Raw genomic sequence first — 7,602 nt, 5'->3', positions numbered from 1 at the left:
GGGGAAAGGGCTTCCCTGCTGGGTGCCACTGACCACAAATTACCTTCTAAAGAAACAGACAACAATGGAAAGCAGTTAATAAATATTTGATTTTTTTTTTCCAGAAAGAGAATGTTAAAAGAAACCCCTACCTTTCCATCTTGATTTAGCATTAAATATTTTATGGAGTACACAAAAATGACAAAATAATGTCTGTCTGGCATTTAATATGAAAGCGACTGCAAAAATCCATTATCCACTTTCAGTTGACTGAGAGGGTATTTATGTCACTGTGCACATAGCACTTACTTCCCCTTGCAGTGGCTTTCCCATAAAAAAACAACATTATTCTGTTTCTCTTCCTTCCCAAGGTGAATATCCACGGCTATGAAAGTCTCACTGACTAAAGTTCAGAGTATACTAAAGTTGAGTACCACAGTTCTTCAGAGTATCTACTTCAAGTTCTGAAAATAAGTCTGGTCTGGTCTCCTCTTTCCCAGTTATTATTCTAATCCTCTTCTCTACTTCCTCCTCTGGAAGAAGTCACACCCACACACTCATAGCTACCTCCCCCTGGCCCCCTGCATACACAAATAGGAATCCAGACACACTAGCACTTGAAAGAGGCACTATGGGCAGCTGACTTCAGGATTCAGGGAAGATTTGCTTCCAGTGTCCAAATGCAAGAACAAACGCTGTAGGCTTGGGAAAGCTATGCAGTAATGTCCCCAGTGCATGTGGCTATTGATTATATAATGCTCTTTTTAAACTGAACATTTTATATTAGATTCACATTGCTGCCGTGTTTGTGGTTAAGCAATTCAGAAAGTTTCATTATGGATACAGTTAAAGGCAAAAAAAGCCTTCTTAGAACATCAAAATTAACTTCACACTTTACTCATACTTGCTAATTATGAAGGGTGCCTTTTGGAAAACTTGGTTCTTTAGTTCAGGGAAAAAATATAATTGAGTTAAGCTTCAATTCTATAATTTTTATATATTATCAAATAGGGGTAATTTTCTTACAAAGCTAAAACTTGAACGTGCATATTGCTTGCGCTTACCTTTCACATGAATTCAACCACTGTCGGAAGAACTTCAGCCACACTGGCTGTGACTGCACCCCAAGTGTGAACCAGTAAAGAGCTCTTTCCCTCACTGTAGCTCTTCAAACTAAAAATGAGACTCTAATCTGGAGCAAAGGCAGGATGGGATTTACTCCCTGCACTTACTTGATGCTTCTCCGTACATCCAAATGCATCCACAGATCAAAGCACATTTCAGAAAGGCCTTAGAGTGAGATGGCTTTTCCGTTATTAGAAACGTGTCCTTTGAGTAACAGCTTTCCTTAGAGGATTCGGGGAAATAGAGATCCTTTGAGAGCCAGTAACTTGAAAGTCCAAGTTCATATTTTATTCCCAACAGCCAGAAGTTCTGTGCATTGCTGGCTCAGCTGACCTATTTGTCTGTTTTTTGAAACTCTTGAGCTTCAATGATTGATATGTGTTATAAGTTAACTGATTGTTCCACTTTTTCGGTTGTGTTGAAAACATATTTCAATTCTTAAAAAACCACGCTGGGAAAATTGCCCATTTTTTTTTTTCAGTTGAGTGGAAGAAATACGGGAACTCTACCTGTTGCACTAAGGAAAAAAAGTAGCAGGTGAGAAGAAGCTTTTACTCTGCGCAATCAGCATGAGTGACAGCTCCAACGGTGATGAGCAGCACTGTGTGATAAGGGGCACCGATGGCTTTAAGTTCAATAAGAGACATGTTAAGTAGTGCGATAGCAGAGTGTTCCATCAATCATTTCAATGCTCAGAGAAAAATCACTATACAAAAGAAACATCACATACATAGGAGCGTGCAGACTTGACATTCTGCTGGCATCAACTGATAGTCTACTCAACACCCAGCAGATGCAATGTCAATCTCCTCCTAAGAGGAAGGAATTCAAATCTCTGTATAATTAAAAGAGACAAAAAGAGAGAACCCAGGCATATGACTGACATATGCTAATCACGACAAAATGCTGACCACAAAACAAAACAAAGCAAAACAAAAGGCTAAAACAAAATCTATCAAAAGGTCTCCTCCAAGAGGACAGCCATTAACATCACAACAAATCACTTTTATTTTTTTATGGAACTTTGCTGACACTGATAAGGGAATCCTGCTGCTCAATCAGGAGTACTGCTTAGCCCTGTTATTTATAGGACATAACTGGTACTCAGACACACTCACTACTAGCACTTCTGAAAACCTTGTAATGTCAACACGGCATGTCATAGACAAGCAATGCTAATCCATTTAAGAAACAGACTACATCAGATCTCAAAAACAAAATGAGCATTATGAAGTTCCATGCTCAAGATATACTATGACGAATTGCTGATGTTCTGATAATCATTTATGCATATTTCTTTGGCACTATAAAAAGTTACTAGATAAGGACGCTGTCAGGAGAAAAGAGTAAATATTTTCATTTTGTATTCCATGTAAAAATAAAAATTCAAATTATTTTAATATCCAAAGAGAATAACATGCACTGTAGTACTATGATAACTGAATAATTATCAGTAGTTTCTACTTTGGGAATTAGAAACATAAGATACATCCACATAGTATTGCTATACTTAATATTTTCAAAACATTTTATTTCTGAACAATTTGGAAAGACTATAACTGAGGCAACTCTACCATCTGTAGGAATGATGTTCTATCAGACAATGTGGTTTCATATGAGAGGGCCACAGACACACAATGATGATACAGGGAAGGCCCATCATATCTCATACATGAACTGGAGAAACTGAAGCATTGCCTTCAATAATAACAACAACAAAAAAGATGGATGGTGATGGGAGGCAGAGGCAGACAGATCTGTGTGTGTTTGAGTTTAAGGCCAGCCTGGTCTATAAAGTGAATTCTAAGACAACCAGAGCTGTTATACAGAGAAACCCTGTCAAAATAAAAGTATGAGATTGGATTTTCTCCTTCTTCAAAGGAAATCTACTGGTTTTAAAATTTATTTAATGTATTTTAAAAGTTGGGTGGAAATGTATTAGCACTGCATTATTAAAATAAGTAAGTATCACAGAATGGATGAGAAAAGACTGCTATCACCTACTTAAAGAAACAAAATACTTCAGGATCAAAAGTGAACTCTGCTTAGACTCTATGTATTAAACTATACCACATAGTTTGAGTTTAAGGGAATAAAGTATTGTACCTCAGAAGCCTTATAATCAGAATGAAAATACATGCCAAAGTCTTGGTCTTTTCTACCAAGAGGTGAAAGATCTCAAGCTTAGAAAGGGAAATCAAGAATAAAATGTCATGATATTTGCAATTTACTTGAAATGCAAAGACACAAATAAGCTGCACACTAAGGAGATTACTACACAGATACTACCAAATCCTTAAATTCAAGATGAGAAGGCAAAGGTCTAACATACCCACAAAGCTATGCAGTAGAAAAATAGACAGATTTTAGTATGGGAGAAGAGGTACAGGGGACTAGATAGTTATAGTTTTCCTTGTTAACAAATTCAGAAAAGAAACTCCGTAGAGAGGTGTAAAGTATTTAAGTTTGAAAGACATCAAAAGATAGTTTTCAGTTGGTAATACAAGTTAGGATAGAAAGTGAAATAGGTACAACACTTTGGAATCACGAAAATAGAATAAATAATGGAGTATTTTCTCCAAATCTGTCAAATGTTAATGGACTGGACATTGTTAATGTAATTCTTGACTGTATATATTGTATATAGTTATTATATAGAGTTTTTCTTATATTAGTTATAACCTTTTATTATTTCAAGCAAAAAAGGGGAGATGTGGTGATATATTGTTTGGAATCTAAGAAATAAAGCTTTCCTGAAGATCAGAGGACAGAGCCAACCACAAAGTTAGCCATAGAGGTCAGGCAGTGGTGGCACACACCTTTAATCCTAGCACTCAGGAGGCAGAGGCGGAGACTGGTCTGGATTTCTGGGAGTTCAAGGCCACACTGGGCTATATGAGATTAATCCAATCTAAAAGAGAAACAGAGCCAAGCAATGGTGGCATACACCTTTAATTCCATCACTTGGGATCACACATCATTAATCCCAGCACTAGGAATGTTGAAACTGGAAATGATATGGCTGGGTAGACAAAGGAATACAAGGAGGGAGGAGACAGGAACTCGCACTCTTTCAGGCTGAGGAATTGGTGAGATAAGAGGTTGTGGCTGTGGCTTGCTTTGCTTCCTCGATCTTTCAGCTTTCACCTAGATATCTGGCTCTGGGTTTTTATTACAAGACTATTTAGGATTCTTGCAACAAGGACCAACCTAGATAAGTCTATGTAGAAAACAGACACCTAGGCTGAGATGCTCCACCAGCCCAAACATCTTGACTGACCTAAATCCAGATAGCCAATATCTCATTCTTCATCCCAGTCAGAAATCTAATAAGAAATTCAAGTATGAAATTTCTACGACCACGATTTCCTGATCTATGTACAAAGGCAACTTGGGAAATTCAACACGAAGCTCAGAATACATTAAAATTTCTAGAGAAACACAGTGACATTCAACAGCTGTTTGAGGAAATACCAACATCCAACAATGAGGCACTCACACTGCATTCCTTTTGTTGACATCATTAGATGTGCTTGCGATTAAGCAAAAGGGGAATGGCTGCTCATAAATCAATGTAACAGGAAATCTGGTTGGCAGTCTCCAATCTTAATGGAAGGTCAAGAAGTAGTATAGACCCGCAACAGGTGCACACATCCCTCTCAGGAAGTGTTGGTGGTTAAGACTGAAAAACATCCATCATTATATTGAAATTTGTAAGCTTCATTTTATCAAATAGTTGCTTAATTGCAGTGACATAAATCTGCCACTGGATATAAGTAGCAAAAACTTAACTATTTCTTTAAGATGGTTGCATCATATAAACTTTTCAATGAAAGTAAGAATATTTGACAACACTTCATTGATCGACAACTAATCACTGCATCCTAAAGAAATCCAATCACCTTTCTAGTTTAAGCTCCTAATGTTCCCATGGAAATTACACACTGTTCCACATTATCAGTCCAAGAGCTTACAATGAAGCTTACTCTACCATTCGTAGTAGCTACAGGAAGACTGAAATAGGCAATTTTGCCATTTGGTAGCAGTATTTCTGCTACAGCGACTTGTTCGGAAGCACATATGTGACTCAACTGGATTCAGTATGAAGCAACCAGACAAACATTTTTCATGAACTGTTGAAAAGGTGGTAATTAACTCAGTTTTGGGAACCTTGAACCTGAGAGATCAGTTGCCAGAGGTTCAAGAAACCTCCATGTGGAGCAAAGGGAAATTCATATACGGCTGAGATGGAAATATTAGGTAAGAGTACTCCTCATGATGTCTCACTCGGTACCTGTGTTCTAGTCCCATAGGAAAATCTCCAAGTTACATTTTGTAATTTCTTCTTCCAGAATCTAGCACTATGGCTCTCATTCAGAACACAGCTGTTCATAACATAGGCCATGAACTACAGTCATTAGTATTACTGGACACTTGGTAGTAAACCAGACTCCTGGGCTTCTTCCAAACTACTGTATAAGAATCTGAATCTTAACAGGCAATGCTAACACACTTTGAGAAGTTTTGAATTAGATAAGGTTAGAAAGAAATGATTAAATAATAAAATGTCACTACCAGCACAGTCCATGTCGTACCACACCTGTTTTCATGGCTGAACTACACCAATTACAACTTCACCCAGTTTTTAGTGTTTCCTTAAAAAAAATAAAATAAAAAAAAATCTGTTCACATGGCAATGTGATTGCTTAAAAATCTCTCAATGGTTCCCTGGTGAATTAGAAAATGAAGTCTAAGATCATTTATAGCATAAAAAGACCCAAGCCAGCCTGGCCCCCTCTCTGCAGCTCTGTTACATTTTTTGTTTGTTTGTTTGTTTTTGGATTTCTGAGACAGGGTTTCTCCGTGTAGTTTTGGTACCTGTCCTGGATCTCGCTCTGTAGACCAGGCTGAGATCCACCTGGCTCTGCCTCCTGAGTACTGGGATAAAAGGTGTGCACCACCGCCACCAGGCAGCAGCTCTGTTACTTTCACTTGCCCTTTTGATTGTCTGGATTTGCCACATTCCCCTGGTCATAAGTGTGAAGAGGCATCGCATTCTGCTTTGCCTTTACTTGTCATTCTTTTCCATCAGAGGTTTTTTTCGTTTGTTTGTTTGTTTGTTTGTTTTGTTTTGTTTTCCTGTACACACCTTTCTCCACTCAATTCACTCACAATCAATATCAGTTCTTGCCCATGTTCTAAAACAATCAAGAGTCTAGAAACATAGCAAACATATCCATCATAAACTCAACAATAAGTCTAACAGTTCTGTGAAGGTGGATTAAAAAGGCCTAGCCTGTAATATTTTCTGACATGTTCACTGTTAATATGTGAATGAATTGATGGGTGTTTCACATTTCATCCTTTCCTACAATTAGCCCCATACAAAACTCAGCATTCTAAATACAATAAAAAAAATGCAGTCCTAATGGTTTTAATGTGTGCTATTGCAGTGTTTCATAACCATTTTGACACTCGGTGTGTACTTTGCAATGTCTAGAGACCTCATAATTCTCAAGTGCTTAAGGTGTCAACTTACTGGTGCCTAGGGCTATTTCTAAATATTCTACTGTAAACAGAATAGCACTACACAATGAAATGTAATCTGCCTAAAAATGTCAATAGTTTCTAAATGAGAATCCTTGGATTATATGGACCTGTGCAGGATTTGCCTACAAGCATCTTATTTGCTTTTTGTTATTTCTTTTCACGAAGTTGCCTCCATGAGGCTAGCACAAGGCAATCACAATCATATAGGGCTGCAAGTACACTTCATTGGTAGAATGCTTGCTTAATGTGTGGAAGGCCTTGGGATTCATTCAAGACTATTGTAAAATAGGGGTTGAGTCCTAGATATCTAACCTGGCAAAAATTCCTGAGCCCTGATTGAGGTCCAGAACTCAAGAGCCACAATTTTCTAAAGACACATAGAGACTTAGACAAAAAGGAGTCACTTTTTACAAACATGGACTAAATAAAATACACACTACCAAATTTTGGATATTAACACTTTCAATTTTAATTGGTTCCTGGGAGATGCTAACGTGATTAATATTTAAAGTCTTACATGCATTATAGCATATCAACTTGAGATCAACCACTTTGACTTCAAAGGTAGACAGACACTAATATGACATTTCTAATAGATATTACAAAAATATTACCTATATCCATTATACATTTTAAAATCAGTAACCAACAGTTAGACCATAAATATAATCATGCAAAATTAATGTGCATGTATTTAAACAGCTCTTATTACATGTTTGGCAATATAGAGATTAGAGGGAATAAAACTAACCATACCCTCTAACCTTCCAAAAAGTTATTATAGTGGAAAGGATTAACAGCTTTCAAATTATAACAAAAGAAAATAAAGGGTCTGGGAAAGGAGTCTCCTGAGAAGGAAAGGTAAAAGGCAGCTACATTCATCTCCACTGTATAGTAAGCCACATTTGTCTAAGTGAAAGAAAGGTTTCACTAGGGTGTTTGAGATAG

This window comes from Peromyscus eremicus, chromosome 10 (genome assembly GCF_949786415.1).
Source record: "Peromyscus eremicus chromosome 10, PerEre_H2_v1, whole genome shotgun sequence".
NCBI classification, from domain to species: domain Eukaryota; kingdom Metazoa; phylum Chordata; class Mammalia; order Rodentia; family Cricetidae; genus Peromyscus; species Peromyscus eremicus.
The sequence above is the reverse complement of the archived record's forward strand: the minus strand, read 5'-3'. Positions refer to the sequence as shown.